Source organism: Pistacia vera, unplaced genomic scaffold, assembly GCF_008641045.1.
Source record: "Pistacia vera cultivar Batoury unplaced genomic scaffold, PisVer_v2 Contig1060, whole genome shotgun sequence".
NCBI classification, from domain to species: Eukaryota; Viridiplantae; Streptophyta; class Magnoliopsida; order Sapindales; family Anacardiaceae; genus Pistacia; species Pistacia vera.
The window spans coordinates 705,853-723,698 of record NW_022195094.1 but is presented as its reverse complement, the minus strand read 5'-3'; the positions used below and the strand labels follow the sequence as shown (position 1 = coordinate 723,698).

At 37.0% G+C, this 17,846-nt stretch overlaps 1 non-coding gene across 1 annotated transcript; it reads left to right on the top strand.

Annotated features, from left to right (window-relative positions):
• The first annotated feature begins 14,765 nt into the window (after positions 1–14,765).
• On the top strand, positions 14,766–14,872 carry LOC116130762. Its single transcript, XR_004128124.1, has one exon. It is a non-coding gene; the product is annotated as a small nucleolar RNA R71 (small nucleolar RNA).
• The last annotated feature ends 2,974 nt before the right edge of the window (positions 14,873–17,846 follow it).

Here is a 17,846-nt window from a genome sequence, read left to right as displayed (position 1 = left end):
TGCTGATTTTGCTAGAGGAAAGAACTTAGTCAGGAACTTTTATGCTAGATCATTCCAAGTTGTGATAGCCCCTACTGGTAGTGCCATTAACCACCCCTTAACTTTATCCCCCAATGAGAATGGGAATAACCACAACCTAATGGCGTCATCTGACACTCCATTCCACTTGAAGGTGTCACAAATTTCCAAGAAGTTCGCAATATGCTGATTCGGATCTTCCTTCAAATCACCATTAAACCTTATCGACTACTGGATCATCTGAATGATTGCCGGCTTAATCTCAAAGTTGTTGGCTTGGACCGTACCCAACAAAATGAAAGTTAATAAATCTAAGTTCATTAAGCACAAGAATTCTAGATTGATTTCATCAGTTCTTGAATCTATCTCTAGCATCCGACAATACAACGGTGATTACCCAAGAAGCTTAACATGAATTATCTCTCAATCTCATCATGTTCATCACATACAAACAATAAATACAGAATAATCATACAATCAAAACAAAATCATATGAAATTAATAATCATCAACTGTCTAACCCATTAGAATCCGAACTACATCAAAACCCTAACCCAAAATAGGTTAGGTCATGGCTAAATCAATAAAACAATTAAAATAAACGAAAATACCAAAGTTCAACATAATGAAAATAAAAGAAAAGACAAGAAATCTCCCCAAATGAAGAATCTACTGATTAAATCCCGAATCTTCACTCTTTTTTGATCTAAATTCGCTCAAAATGAATCTAAGAAAAATGTAAAGCTTGCTCTTCGCCGTGGCGACGACCGTTTTTTATAAATACCTAACTTTCATCTTTCATTCTTCACCCAACTTTTCACATCCACTTGAGAGAAAATTTTTCCAACTTCAATCCATTGCCTTCCCAGTGTTTTCCCAACCAAAGTTTTCACTCCTTAACCCTCCTAAACACCAAAACAACTCATTTCAACAACAAATTTTTCAAAAATTTCATGAAAATTTCAAGTTCAAGAAATTTGGGGCTTTCCAATCTGGGCTGATTCTAAGTAAATTGGTGGCGAATAATCCTTCATATTGGTAAGATCTCAAGTTTCCTAAACTCATTTTCACAAAATTTCAAGTTTTAAGTTGTAGATCTGAAAAATTTAATTTTGGTTGAGTTACGAATTTTGTGAGTTCGATTTTGTTGAAGAAGGGTTTATTGTGCATGTTGTGATATTGAGGAGTGTGGGTGTTGAGTTTTGGAGTGTGTTGTTGATTTTGGAGAAATCGTAGTTGGGGGTCTGATTGTGAATTTTTGGAAGTGTTTTCAATTCTCTTTTTCAAGTTTGAATTGGTTGTTGTGGGGAACCTAGGCTCGAATTTATGGGTTGCGCTGTGAATTGATTTATAGAAAATGGCACCCAAAGTTAAGTTGCCATACAAAGGAAAGGGAAAAGGAAAGAAAGAGGACAACCGCTTTGTGAATGAAGAGGCCTAGAAACGATATCAAGGGGCTATCCAAAGAAGAGATAAGGGCTTTATTCCTGAGTGCGGATTGACCGCGAGTCGGGCGTTGGATTGGAGTTGAGGGAGACGATGGGAACTATTTATGAGTGCACCTGCACAACCGGCTGTAAAGCCGCTAGTAAAGGAGTTTTATGCCAACCTCCCGGATTTTGAAGAGGGTTTTGCATTTGTGAGAGGAGCTGATGTGCTGTTTACAGAAGATATAATCTATGAGTTTTACAACCTGCCTGGGTTTGATGATCAGGATGAGTACGGAAGGTTCAAAGGGACACGGTTTGAGGATAGTATCATTCCTCCGGTCATTGGAAAACCGGATGCAACTTGGTTAGTGTCGAAGAAACAAAAGAAAACCATTAAGGGAACTTCTTTGACACCGATGGCTCGATTGTGGCAATATTTTGTTAATGCGAAGTTGATGTCGGAAACGCACTATAGCACAGTAACTTATGAAAAAGCATTACTGCTTTATTCCATTGCCACAAGAAAGAGTATAAATGTGGGAAGAATTATCTTTAACAACATTCATCATACCGCCAAACCAGGGCGATCAAGTTATTCTTTCCCACATCTCATCACAACCTTGTGCATTAGAGCTGAAGCCAAGGTAGGAGATGATGAGCAACGTATTCATGCTGCCCCTATCCTCGATTCATATTATTTTCAAAAGCATCTTGAACATCCAGAAGCTGAGCAACCAAGGGTAGGAACAAAACGGCAGAGAACCACACAAGGCCTTGTCACATCCTCTAGCTCCACAGTTACACAGAAGGAATTGATGCAGTAGATGATGGGTATGATGAAACGGATGACAAAATGTCAGGATTGGTTGGTTGTGCAGACCCAGTTGATGTATGAGATGCAGAAGAATAGCTTTAACAAGCTCAACGTTGACACTTTAGGATTCCAATGGGCCGACTAGGATTCAGATGAGTGGATGGGCTCCGAATCAGAAGAGGAAGAAGAGGAAGACGAGGGAGGCGAAGAATGAGCACCAGAACACCTGTATTGTTGTCTTTATTGTCATTTGTTTTTAGTTGATTTTGTTTTTCATTTCATATATTAAACTCAGTTTATATTTTTGTTTTGGATTGTTGTAGTTGTTTTCGTTGTTTCATTTTTCTTGTAATTTGTAGTTTGTGTAAGGATGAGATTAGGTTGTAATACTTTCATATTAGTCTATAAATTTTTTCTAACCTAGTGGACACCACAGTTTCAATTGTTTTGATAGATGTTGGGTGATGAAAAAGTCACAGATTAGGTGTGCACTATAGAGCGACACTTCACGGATTAATCAGGGAACTATCTTGTACCTTTGTTATTTTTGTTTTTCTATTCCTAATTTATGTGTTATGGGACATTGGGGACAATGTCATCTTTTGTTTAGGGGTAGGAAAAATAGAAAAAAAAATTATTTTGTTTATTTTACATTGGTTTGATTGTTTTTGCCAATGATGAATTTTATAAATCAATGATGCGAATTGGATTGTTGCGTTTTTATTATTGAGAAATGTTAAGCATTGCTTCAAGTTTACATTTATTGACTGATTTTTGATTGAGGTTTGTTGAGTGGTTTAACCACCATTTTCATTTTTTTCGGCATGCTTAGATTTATTTTATATACTTAGGTAAAGTTTGATAATGTTGGTGGACTCTAGAACCTAGTAGAGAAGTGCTTGAGGCGAAATTCTAGGATTAGACATGGTTGAGTAGATGATTTAGGCATTCTTTTTGGAACATTTGAGCCTTTCTAGCCGACCTAGGAATGAAATTGTCCCTAGTCACCCGTTTGAGCCGTTTTGATCATTATTGCTTTATTTTTCTTGGCTAACAGAAAAAAAAATTGTTCGATCCTTATGCCCTAAACACTCTGTCGTACCCTTAGGAGAATTCGATCCTAATGCAAACACAAAGAAAGGGAAGAGTTGTACGAATTGACTAAAAGAATAGTTTGGGGGTTGTGAGAAGGGCAATTAAATAAAAGAGGTAGTTCACCTCAATTCAATGGATGTGTTTCGATTGTATATATTTGTAATTTCAAAAAAAAAAAAAAAAAAAAAATTCTTTTGCCAATTTGAGGGTATCTTGGCTGGAAACCAGCAACCGCCTTAAAAACTGCCTAGCAGTACTTGGCGACCTCTGGTTTAACAATGCCACGTACACCTTCGACCCACGCATTTATGGTATCGAAATAAGAAAGACACAAGTTTGAGGGGTAAATTAGTGGATACTTTGATTGGTGGTTGAGAAGAAGTGAGTTTGATTTGATTTGAGTGTTTGCGTGAGGAGAACCGAGTCCTCTTACTTTGCATTTCCTATCCTTTTACTTGGAACCCACTTCCCGAGCCTAGCGTTCCAACTTATAAAGACATGCTGATTCTTATCTTTGTCTAGTCCTCATTAGTGGAGGTAATTCGTAATTTAGGCTTATAGAGTCTGCCACCATTTGATAAACTTTGCATTCCTGCATAAAATAATCCGGGAAGTCAGAAGGTGGATTGAAGTGGGGATTACCTACTCGGGGACCAATTGAGAAAGAAGTCAATGCAACTTATAAATTCTTGGAGTATTAAACATTTGTCTTTAATAATTTTGCAACAACTTTTGAGATCGGTATAAATTCGAGGCAGTTGTTTTGTGAGTCGTCTTTTGTTTCTCTTATTTAATTTGTGTCATTTGCTGTTTTGAGTTTTTGTATGTTTGTGTTTTTTTTTTTCTTTTTTCTTGTTTTGTATCTAATGCTCGGGGACGAGCATCACCTTAGTTTGGGGGTATTTGCTAATCCAGGATTATACTAGTTTATTTAAGCTTTTAGCCGGATTTTAGATACTTCTTATTCTATTTTTGCCTGAATTGATATTTAATTCCTTCATTTCGTGTTTCAGTTAAAATGGAAATTTTGAGCGAATAAGGCAGATTTGGAGCTTTTGGACTCAGCAAGCGAAGGGCAATTCAATTTCAGAATTCTTCAGGAACTTCGCCGCGGCAAAGGTTGTTCTTCGCCACGGCAAATGGGCCAGTGACGCATCATTCAGCTCCTTTGTCACCGCAGGAAGTCTGCGTTCTACACTTTTTGTAAAACGCACAGTTTCGTTTGTAGGCCAAGTTCTAAGATTTTGGGCGAGGTATAAAGAATACTTAGTCTTTGTGTTAGGGCGTTCGTAGTAGGGTTAGAGCATTTTACATTTTTCTTAGATTCATTTTGAGCGAATTTAGATCAAAGAGAGTGAAGATTCGGGATTTAATCAGTGGATTCGTCATTTTGGGAGATTTCTTGTCTTTTCTTTTATTTTCATTATGTTGAACTTTGGTATTTTCGTTTATTTTAATTGTTTTAATGATTTAGCCATGAACTAACCTATTTTGGGTTAGGGTTTTGATGTAGTTCGGATTCTAATGGGTTAGAAAGTTGATGATTATTAATTCATATGATTTGCTTTGATTGTGTGATTATTCTGTATGTATTGTTTGTATGTGATGAACATGATGAGATTGAGAGATAATTCATGTTAAGCTTCTTGGTAATCACCGTTGTATTATTGGATGCTAGATAGATTCAAGAACCGATGAAATCAATCTAGAATTCTTGTGCTTAATGAACTTAGATTTATTAACTTTCATTTTGTTGGGTGCGGAAGGTTAAAAGGAAGAGTAGGAAACATAGCCTGAGAAGGTATGTTGGACACTTTAGAGAGTTCGATTTTCAATCAATGCACAGAATATGAATTTTAGTTTATATTCTTAAAGTTTAACCCATGGAGTCCGAATGAAGTCAAAACCCTACCCGTTTGTTTGAATTGTTATTTATCCCATTTTTAAACCTTGCTTTCATAGTTAACTTTAATTTAGTAAATTTTGTTTTTTGTTTTAGTTTAAATTGCTCCCTTAAATCCAAAAGAATTCGATTTCTTCAACTTGAAAATGGTAGAGAACTTAGTGCTTGCAACAATCCTCGTGGGAACGATACCCACCTCATTATATTACTTGTCGATTAGTATACTTGCTAATATTGCATGTTGTATAGAATGACACACCAAGTTTTCAAAAAATTTCACATATTTCAGCAACCGCCAAAAACTTGAGGCGTGTTTCCTACAACATGCAAATGTAGCAAGTATACTAGTCGCACAAAGTAATAAGTGATGAGTGAGTATCGTTCCCACGAGGATAATGTTACAAGTACTGGTTTCTCTGTTTAAGTCCTAATTGAAGCAACAATAAATTGGATTGATGGAAAATTAAAAACTAAATACAAATTAACAAAATAATAATGATATAATGAAATTAGGCAAAACCCAACAACTTAACTAATTAAACAATGCTAAAAATGCTAGGGTGTTGATTTCACCTAGATACGCTAACCCAATCATAGATTATTACCCAAGTTCTAATTCCTTGATTGAAAATCGAATTCCCTAAGTTGTAAAACATACCTTCTCAGGCTACATTTCCCTACTTATCCCTATCAAGCTTCCACACCCACAAAATGAAGATTAGTAGTTCAAAAACTTTTAAGCTTTATGGAATTCTATCTAGATTTCATAGATCGCTAAACCTATCTCTAGCGTTTGCTTAATCTACGGTATTTATCCCAAGAGGCACAATCACAAATCACTTCTCAGTCTCATTGTGAACAACACACATTTGAATGGTGATCAAGCATCCAAAAGTCATTAAGCAAAGAGATAAACACTCAATCATGAAATTAAAACTCAAAGTAAATCAATTCATATAAATTTGAATCATTGTATCAAGATTACATCAAACCCTAGCTAAACAACTCAGTTCATACTCAAAAACGAAATAAAATAACTAAAACAAACTGAATCAAGGTTCATCATTGAAAAACAAGCAAAAGATGGAGAAATCTTCTCTAATGTGAAGCCCAAATCTTCAATAATCTTCTCCTTCCATGAGCTGCCTCCCAAATGACAAACCAAGACCCTTTTTCTTTCCTTTTCGCTCTAATTTATACCTCTTTCACTTAAGGACCAAGCCCTAGCAAGCCAAAACGCGTCGTTTTATTTTTACAGCTGATGCAGGTTTCGCCGTGGTGAATCTTTTTCCTCACTGCGGTGAAGATGTTCGGGCAAAATTTGAGTCTGATAGAGTCTGAATATAGAACAGTGTTAAACATATGAATTGTAACCCTTTCAATTATATCTCTGGTCGTTCAAAATTAAGCACAATCCAAGGTCTACAGCTCAAGTTATCGCAGAAATACTGAAGCATGTCCAAACACGTTTGTTTCTTCAGTTCCCAGCGTACTTTTCACGACTTGAAGCCAAGTTTTAACCCTTGTCCAGTCAGAATTAGGAAAAACCCAAAACATGAAAGTTGTAGCTCTTCTTCTTAGATTTCCAAAGCTTCCAAGTTCAATTCATTTCGAGTTTCCAAGCTCAAGTTACACAATTTACGCTCAAAACTGTCATTTATGCTAAAAATCATCGTTTAGGCCCGCAAAGACAAATTAATAGAACTAGGTAGCAATTATGGCCCAAATTGTATGAAAAGTATCCTAAATCCTATCAAAATTCAATGCAAAATCATAGTGTAAAATATAATTATCAAATACCCCCAAACTTAAGATTTGCTCGTCCTCGAGCAAAAAGGAATAAAAACTCAAAGAAAGAAAAGCAACAAACAACCAAGCACACAAAACAACAAAACTGAAAATGAACAAATGAAAATTAGACTCAAACTCAACACAAGAATTTAGCCATGAATTTCGCCATAGCGAAGAACAACCTTCGCTGCGGCGAAGTTTCCTGAAGAATTCTGAAATTCCAGAATTGCCCTCCGCGTGCTTCTGAGTCCAAAAACTCCAAATCTGCCTTTATTCGCTCAAAAATTCTTTTTTTAACCTGAAACACGAAATGTAAAGAATTAAGTATCAATTCAGGCAATAATAGACTAAGAAGTATCTAAAATCCGGCCTAAAAGCTTAAATAAACTAGTATAATCCTCGGATTATCAAATACCCCCAAACTACGGTGATGCTCTTCCCCGAGCATCAGGTACAAAACAAGATAAAAGAAAAAAAAACACAAACGCACAAAAACACAAAACAGCAAATGACACAAATTAAATAAGAGAAACAAAAGACTCGACTCACAAAACAACTGCCTAGAATTTATACCAATCTCAAAAGTTGTTGCAAAATTATTAAAAGACAAATGTTTAACACTCCAAGAAGTTATAAGTTACATCAACTTTCTTTCTCAATTGGTCCCCCGAGTAGGTAATTCCCACTTCAATCCACCTTCCGACTTCCTGGATTATTTTATGCAGGAATGCAAAGTTTATCAAATGGTGGCAGACTCCATAAGCCTAAATATCGAACTACTCTCCACTAATGAGGACTAGACAAAGATAAGAATCAGCAGGTCTTTATAAGCTTGTAACGCTAGGCTCGGGAAGTGGGTTCCAAGAAAAAGGATAGGAAATACAAAGTAAGAGAACTCAGTTTTCCTCATGCAAACACTCAAATCAAATCGAACTCCACTTATTCTCAACCACCAATCAACGTATCCACTAATTTACACCCCTCAAACTTGTGTCTTTCTTATTTCTGATACCATAAATGCGCGGCTCGAAGGTGTACATGGCATTGTTAAACCAGAGGTCGCCAAGTACTCTTAGGCAGTTTTTAAGGCGGTTACTGGTTTCCAGCCGAGATACCCTTCAACTTGGCAAAAGAATTTTTTTTTTTTTTTTTTTACCAAAATATTTATACAATCGAGACACATCCATTGAATTGAGGTGAACTACCTCTTTTATTTTTATTGCCCTTCTCACAACCCCCAAATTATTCTTTTAGTCAATTCGTACAACTCTTCCCTTTCTTTGTGTTTGCATTAGGATCGAATTCTCCTAAGGGTACGACAGAGCGTTTAGGGTACAAGTATCAGACAATTTTTGGTTAGCCAAGAAAAATGAAGCAATAATGATTCATATGGCTCAAACAGGTGACTAGGGACAATTTCATTCCTGGGTCGGCTAGAAAGGCTCAAACGTTCCAAAAAGAATGCCTAAATCATCTCCTCATCCATGTCTAATCCTAGAATTTCGCCTCAAGCGCTTCTCTACTATGTTCTAGAGTCCACCAACATTATCAAACTTTACCTAAGTACATAAAATGAATCTAAGCATGCCGAAAAAAAAATGAAAATGGTGGTTGAACCACCCAACAAAGCTTAATCAAAATTCAGTCAATAGACCTAAACTTGAAGCAATGCTTAACGTTTCTCAAAAATAAAAATGCAACAATCCAATTCGCATCATTGATTTATACAATTCATCATTGGCAAAAACAATCAAAGCAAAGTAAAATAAACAAAATAAAAAAATTCTAATTTTGCTACCCCCCAAACAAAAGATGACATTGTCCCCAATGTCCCATTACGCATAAATTAGGAATAGAAAAACAAAAATAACAAAGGTACGAGATAGTTCCCTGATTAATCCGTGAAGTGTCGCTCCACAGTGCACACCCGATCTGTGACCTTTTCATCACCCAACATTTGTCAAAACAATTGAAACTGTGGTGTCCACTAGGTTAGAAAAAAATTACATACTAATATGAAAGTATTACAACCTAATCTCATCCTTACACAAACTACAAATTACAAGAAAAATGAAACAACGAAAACAACTACAATAATCCAAAACAAAAATATAAATTGAGTTTAATGTTTGAAATGAAAAACAAAATCAACTAAAAACAAATGACAATAAAGACAACAATACAAGTGTTTCGGTGCTCATTCTTTGCCTCCCCCGTCTTCCTCTTCTTCCTCTTCTGATTCGGAGCTCATCCACTCATCTGAATCCTAGTCAACCCATTGGAATCCTGAAGTGTCGACGTTGAGCTTGTTAAAGCTATTCTTCTGCATCTCATACATCATCTGGGTCTGCTTAACCAACCAATCCTGACGTTTTGTCATCCGTTTCATCATACCTATCATTTGCTGCATCATCTCCTTTTTTGTAACTGTGGAGCTGGAGGATGTGACAAGGCCTTGTGTGGTTCTCTGCCATTTTGTTCCTGCCCTTGGTTGCTAAGCTTCTGGATGTTCAAGATGGTTCTAAAAATAATCTGAATCGAGGATAAGGGCAGCATGAATACGTTGCTCATCATCTCCTACCTTGGCTCCAACTCTAATGCACAAGGCTGTGATGAGATGTGGGAAAGAATAACTTGATTGCCCAAGTTTGGCGGTATGATGAATTTAAAGATAATTCTTCCACATTTATACTCTTTCTTGTGGCAATGGAATAAAGCAGTAATGCTTTTTCGTAAGTTACTATGCTATAGTGCGTTTCCGGCATCAACTTCGCACTAACAAAATATTCCTACAATCGAGCCATCGGTGTCAAAGAAGTTCCCTTAATGGTCTTCTTTTGTTTCTTCGACACTAACCAAGTTGCATCCGGTTCTGTAATGACCGGAGGAATGATACTATCATCAAATTGTGTCCCCCTAAACCTTCTGTACTCATCCTGATCATCAAAGCCAGGCAGGTTGTAAAACTCATTGATCATATCTTCTGTAAACGGCACATCAACCCCTCTCACAAATGCAAAACCCTCTTCACAATCCGGAGGTTGGCATAAAACTCCCTTACTAGCGGCTCTACAGTCGGTTGTGCAGGCATAAATAGTTCCCATCATCTCCCTCGACTCTAGTCCAACGCCTGACTCGCGGTCACTCCGCACTCAGGAATAAAGCCCTTATCTCTTCTTTGGATAGCCCCTTGATATTGTTTCTGGGCCTCTTCATTCACAAAGCGACTGTCCATTTTCTTTCCTTTGTATGGCAACTTAACTTTGGGTGCCATTTTCTATAAATCAATTCACAGCGCAACCCAAAAATTCAAGCCTTGGTTCCCCACAACAACCAATTCAAACCTGAAAAAGAGAATTGAAAACACTTCCAAAAATTCACAATCAGACCCCCAAACTACGATTTCTCCAAAATCAACAACACACTCCAAAACTCAACACCCACACTCCTCAATATCACAACATGCACAATAAACCCTTCTTCAACAAAATCAAACTCACAAAATTCGCAACTCAACCAAAATTAAATTTTTCAGATCTACAACTTAAAACTTGAAATTTTACGAAAATGAGTTTAGGGAATTTGATCTTACCAATATGAAGGATTATTCACCACCAATTTACTCAGAATCAGCCTAGAATGGAAAGCCCCAAATTTCTTGAATTTGAAAATTTCGTGAAGGAGATGATGTAGCAGATTATGAGTATGATGAAACGGTTAGGATTGGTTGGTTGAGCAGACCCAGATGATGTATGAGATGCAGAAGAATAGCTTTAACAAGCCCAACGTTGACACTTTAGGATTCCAATGGGCTGATTGGGATTCAGATGAGTGGATGGGCTCCGAATCAGAAGAGGAAGAAGAGGAAGACGAGGGAGGCGAAGAATGAGCACCGGAACACCTGTATTGTTGTCTTTATTGTCATTTGTTTTTAGTTGATTTTGTTTTTCATTTCAAAAATGATGAATGTTGTTAAAGATAATTCTTCCCACATTTATACTCTTTCCTGTGGCAATGGAATAAAGCAGTAATGCTTTTTCGTAAGTTACTGTGCTATAGTGCGTTTTCTGCATCAACTTCATACTAACAAAATATTCCCACAATCGAGCCATCGGTGTCAAAGAAGTTCCCTTTATGGTCTTCTTTTGTTTCTTCGACACTGACCAAGTTGCATCCGGTTTTGCAATGACCGGAGGAATGATACTATCCTCAAACTGTGTCCTCCTAAACCTTCCATACTCATCCTGATTATCAAACCCAGGTAGGTTGTAAAACTCATTGATTATATCTTCTGTAAACGGCACATCAACCCCTCTCACAAATTCAAAACCTTCTTCACAATCTGAGAGGTTGGCATAAAACTCCCTTACTAGCGGCTCTACAGCCGGTTGTGCAAGAGCACTCATAAACTGTTCCCATCGTCACTTTCGACTCCAATCCAATGCCTGACTTGTGGTCAATCCGCGCTCAGGAATAAAGCCCTTATCTCTTTTTTGGATAACCCCTTGATATCGTTTCTGGGCCTCTTCATTCACAAAGCGGCCGCCCACATTCTTTCCTTTTCCCTTTCCTTTGTATGGCAACTTAACTTTGGGTGCCATCTTCTATAAATCAATTCACAATGCAACCCAAAAATTCAAGCCTAGTTTCCCCACAACAACCAATTCAAACCTGAAAAAGAGAATTGAAAACACTTCTAAAAATTCACAATTAGACGCCCAAACTACGATTTCTCCAAAATCAACAACACACTCCAAAACTCAACACCCACACTCCTCAATATCACAACATGCACAATAAACCCTTCTTCAACAAAATCGAACTCACAAAATTCGCAACTCAACCAAAATTAAATTTTTCAGATCTAAAACTTAAAACTTGAAATTTTGCGAAAATGAGTTTAGGGAACTTGAGATATTACCAATATGAAGGATTATTCGCCCCCAAATTACTCAGAATCAGCCCAGATTGGAAAGCCCCAAATTTCTTGAACTTGAAATTTTTGTGAAATTTTCGAAAAATTTGTTGTTGAAATGAGTTGTTTTGGTGTTTAGGAGGGTTAAGGAGTGAAAACTTTGGTTGGGAAAACACTGGGAAGGCAATGGATTGAAGATGGAAAATTTTTCTCTCAAGTGGATGTGAAAAGTTGCGTGAAGAATGAAAGAAGAAAGTTGGGTATTTATAAAAAACGGTCATCGTCGCGGCGAAGTTCTTCATTTAAGAACCCTAATTGAAACCCAGGTTTCGCCGCGGCGAAGCAAAATACTTTGCCGGGGCAAAAAAATACAGTGGCTAACCACCGCGGCGAGAAAAAATCTTCACCGGGACGAAAAATTACAGTAGCTATCACAAATATTCAGGTTGCTTTGCTATTCTTCACCGCGGCAAAGTCTGGGACTTTTCAAAACCCATTTTTCTACAAAGTGCTTCGGCACGGCGAAGAATACTTCTTCGCCCCGGCGAAGTCTGGAGCATTTTATGTCCTTTCCTTTGTTGAAAACTTCACCTGAAACACCCAAAAACACACCAATCAAAAATCATTCAAAATCACAAGGAATTCAAACAAATTCAAACACAACAAAATGAAAAACAAATAGTTAAAAACACTTGGGTTGCCTCCCAAGAAGCACTTATTTATAGTCGATAGCTTGACTCTCTCGGTTTTTCACATTAGTTTGGATTATCCAAGTACATCACATCCTGAAATTTTTCCTTGTGCTCGAGCTTCTTTTGCTGATGATCTTTTTCACACAGGGTCCTTGTTGAGAGTTTCACCACCATTTCCATCCCTTGGTCATAATTTTGGTGGTTTGACTCTTCTCACCGACTGCTTTACATTTCCTTGGCTTTCCTTCACCCTTTTTGATCTCAAAGACCTGTTCCTTGTGCGAACTTAAACTCAACTGCGGCTCGTCTTGGAATTTTGTGCAACCCCTTCCGTTATGGTCCTCACTCTCGAACTGATTCAATTTGACAATGCAACTCTTAATTTGCACCTTAGGATTATTCAGTTGGAAGGTTTCAATTCTTGACTGATCCACCACATCGATTTTTAAACACGATTCTTGTTTAGGTGGAGCTCTCATTGATTCAAGGACATTAAATGTTATTTCTTCATCTTGCATCCTCATGATCAACTTCCCTTCTTGAAAGTCGATAAAAGCTCTTCCAATAGCAAAAAATGGTAATACAAAGATAAGAGGAATCTCTTTGTCTTCTTCCATATCCAACACAAAGAAATCCGTAGGAAAAATAAACTTGTCCACCTTAATCAACACATCCTCCACAATGCCCATCGGATGCTTTATTGATCGATCTGCAAGTTGTAAGCATATGGTTGTCGGCTTTACTTCACCAATTCCTAGTTTGCTAAAAACTAAAAAAGGCATGAGGTTAATGCTAGCACCTAGGTCACATAAAACTCGATCAAAGGTGATATCTCCTATAGTGCAAGGAATAGTAAGACGCCCTGGATCTTTGAGTTTCGGGGGCAACTTCTTTTGGAGAATGGCGCTGCACTCCTTCGTAAGCATCACCGTTTCCTTAACTTCTAGCTTCCTTTTGTTCGATAGGATTTCCTTAAGAAACTTCGCGTAGCTCAGCATCTGTTGCAATGCATCTGCAAAAGGAATGTTAATATGCAGTTTCTTAAAAACATCAAGAAATTTAATAAACTGCTTATCCTAATTTTCTTTTGTGAGTCTTTGAGGAAAAGGTAGTGTGATGCACCAACTCTAGTGGTATCTCAGGGAATGGAAATTTCTCTTTCTTTTTCTTTTTCCCCTCGTCCTGCTTCTGCTTATCTTTCCTTGGGCTGGGTGGTTTCTCTTCAACAATGATTTCTTCATCAACTTCTTCATCAGATTCTTCATTTTTCTTTGATGAATTTTCCTCTTTCTTTGAATTTTCCACCTCTTCTAAAATTGTCCCACTTCTCAACGAAATTGCATTTACTTGCTCACGTGGGTTAGTCATTGTATTGATTGGTAAAGAACCCTACGGTTTCTCATTTAGCTTCTTGGCCAATTGGCCCATCTGTACCTCAAGATTCCAAATAGACGCCCCTTGATTTTTGAAATTCGTCCTCGTCTCATTCATAAAACCCATGGTCTCTTGCATGAACTTCCTGAACATGTCCTCCAACTTTGTCACTCTTGGTTCTCTCGGTTGATTATTCATCCCTGGTTGGTTATTCGGCAAAGTCCTTTGGTTCCATTGATTATTTTGCTAGTTTTGATTGCCCCAAGCCAGATTTGGATGATTTCTCCACCTCGGATTGTACGTGTTGGAGTACGGGTTGTTTGGTTGCCTCTGATTTCCTGCCAAGTAGTTCACTTGCTCCGTTAATGAAGATGACGAAGCAAATGTGTTCCCCACTTGACACTTGCTGCTCACATGGTTTCCTGCACAAAAATCACAAGTTAGTTGAGGTGATTGAATAGAGCTTACCTGCATACTTCCCAACTGTTTCTGAAGTGCCGTGAGTTAGGCTGAGATGGCTGTGAAGGCATCAACTTCATGAAGACCCGTAGATTTTCTTGGTATTACTCTCTCATTTGGTCTTTGATAGTTGTTGCTTGCCAAAACCTCAAGCAACTCATAAGCCTCCTCTAGTGTCTTATTCTGCAAAGCTCCTCCCGATCTTGCATCCATCATGGTTTGCACGTTACCCATCGGTCCATTGTAGAATGTTTGGACTTGAAACCAAACTGGCAACCCATGGTGTGGACATTTCCTCATCAATTCCTTGTACCTCTCCCAAGCCTCATACAATGACTCGGATTCCTCTTGTAGAAATGATGTGATATCATTTCTCAGTTTTGCTGATTTTGCTGGAGGAAAGAACTTAGTGAGGAACTTTTGTGCTAGATCATTCCAAGTTGTGATAGCCCCTGCTAGCAGTGCCATTAACCACCCCTTAGCTTTATCCCCCAATAAGAATGGGAATAACCGCAACCTAATGGCGTCATCTGACACTCCATTCGACTTGAAGGTGTCACAAATTTCCAAGAAGTTCGCAATATGCTGATTCGAATCTTCCTTCAAATCACCATTAAACCTTACCGACTGCTAGATCATCTAAATGATTGCTGGCTTAATCTCAAAGTTCTTGGCTTGGACCGTAGGCCTAGTAATACTCGACCCACTTCAATTAACCATGGGAACTGAGAATTCTCTCAGTGTCCTGTTTTCTGGTTCTACCATTTCAACAACTATTTCTTCTATTTCTACCACTATGTCCTCTCTTTCTCTTCTCTCTCTGTTAAGTCGTCTGGCGGTTCTCTCAATCTCAAGATCAACAGGAACCACTGGCTGACGTCTCGCTCTTCGCATAAACTACACAAAATAAAAAAAAAAAAATGAGATCACAAACCAACTGAAAATTTAAAACAAAAATTAAAACTTCAATCTAGCTAACTATAGAAAAACTCAATGTTTACTTAAAATTCAATCCCCGACAACGGCGCCAAAAACTTGGTGCGTGTTTCCTACAACATGCAATATATAGCAAGTATACTAATCCCACAAGTAATATAATGATGAGTGAGTATCGTTCCCATGAGGATTGTTGCTAAGCACTAAGTTCTCTACCATTTTCAAGTTGAAGAAATCGAATTCTTTTGGATTTAAGGGAGCAATTTAAACTAAAACAAAAAACAAAATTTACTAAATTAAAGTTAAACTATGAAAGCAAGGTTTAAAAACGGGATAAAATCAATTCAAACAAACGGGTAGGGTTTTGACTTCATTCGGACTCCATGGGTTAAACTTTAAGAATTAAACTAAAATTCATATTCTCATGCATTGATTGAAAATCGAATTCTTTAAAGTGTCCAACATACCTTCTCAGGCTATGTTGTCCTACTCTTCCCTATTAATCTTCCGCACCTAACAAAATGAAAGTTAATAAATCTAAGTTCATTAAGCATAAGAATTCTAGATTGATTTCATCGTTTCTTGAATCTATCTCTAGCATCCAATAATACAACGGTGATTACCCAAGAAGCTTAACATGAATTATCTCTCAATCTCATCATGTTCATCACATACAAACAATAAATACAGAATAATCACACAATCAAAGCAAAATCATATGAAATTAATAATCATCAACTTTCTAACCCATTAGAATCCGAACTACATCAAAACCCTAACCCAAAATAGGTTAGTTCATGGCTAAATCATTAAAACAATTAAAATAAACGAAAATACCAAAGTTCAACATAATGAAAATAAAAGAAAAGACAAGAAATCTCCCCAAATGACGAATCCACTGATTAAATCCCGAATCTTCACTCTCTTTTGATCTAAATTCGCTCAAAATGAATCTAAGAAAAATGTAAAATGCTCTAACCCTACTCCACGAACGCCCTTAACACAAAGACTAAGTATTTCTTTTATACCTCGCCCAAAATCTTAGAACTTGGCCTACAAACCAAACTGTGCGTTTTACAAAAAGTGCAGTACGCAGACTTCGCCACGGTGACAAAGGAGCTGAATCTGATGCGTCACTGGCCCATTTCGCCGCGGCGAAGTTTCCTGAAGAATTCTAAAATTCCAGGATTGCCCTCCGCTTGCTTCTGAGTCCAAAAATTCCAAATTTGCCTTTATAAGCTCAAAATTTCCATTTTAACCTATAACACAAAATGTAAAGAATTAAGTATCAATTCAGGCAAAAATTAAACTAAGAAGTACCTAAAATCCGACCTAAAAGCTTAAATAAACTCGTATAATCCTTGGATTATCAACTATACCCAAAAGAATATACCTACATGCACACTCCCTTCAGTGATCAGCCTAAGAAGAGGAAGATGAATTTGTACAGTCCATAAGAAGTGCATGTAGATGAGGACTGTACTCACTCACATGGCCAGGGTTCCTAATCCATGCCTCAACCGAGTCCGATCGGGAAAGAATAAGAAAGAAAGAAAGAAAGAAAAGAATAGAAAGAGAAGAATAAGAAAGAAAAGAAGAGGATAAGAAAGAAAAGAAAAGAAAAGAAAGAAGAGAAAAGAAGAAAAGAAAAAAAAAGAAAGAAAGAAGAGAAAAGAAAAAAAGAAAAAAAAGAATAGAATGAAAAGAAAAGAATAGAAAGAAATAAAGAAAAACATAATAAGAAATAAAGAAAAATGCACATCCTATGCATTATGCATTTGCATCATACCTATGCATGAAACCTTGCCTACTACCATGAGTAGTGAAAAGTGAGAAATTAGAAAAGAGAAAGAACAGAGAGAGCTAGAAATAGAGAAAGAACAAAGAGAGAACCAGGAAGAATAGAAAAGTGTGATGTAAGGAAAAAAATTCAGAATATGAACAACAGAGATAGAAGAATAGCATAACAGATTTACTTACTGAGCAACTAGTGCTCACCCGTTGTTTTCAAATGTTTTTGCAGGAAATAGGTGAGAAGCGGTCGGATGGAACGTCGAGAAGCAGAGGGGAATGGCACTACTGTCCACCGTATTTTAAGATTATGTATATGACTCTTTTGTAAAGAATTTAGTATATATAAGTAAAGAAATTTTTCGGGCCCACTATTTTGTACTTAAATATATATAAATATATATATATATATATATATTTTTATGATATATTTAGTGATTTCATATTATATTTCTCAAAGTATACTAGCTAGAAAGAGTTATTACAAGTTTATGGAGTATCTTATTTGTAGAAACATGCTAAGGTTGAATGTCAAACGATAACAAGCTAAATAAGATAATAAAATGGTGAGAACTTTAAAGCATGAATCCATCATAAAAGATATTAAGTCAAAAGTAAATTGAGCCTT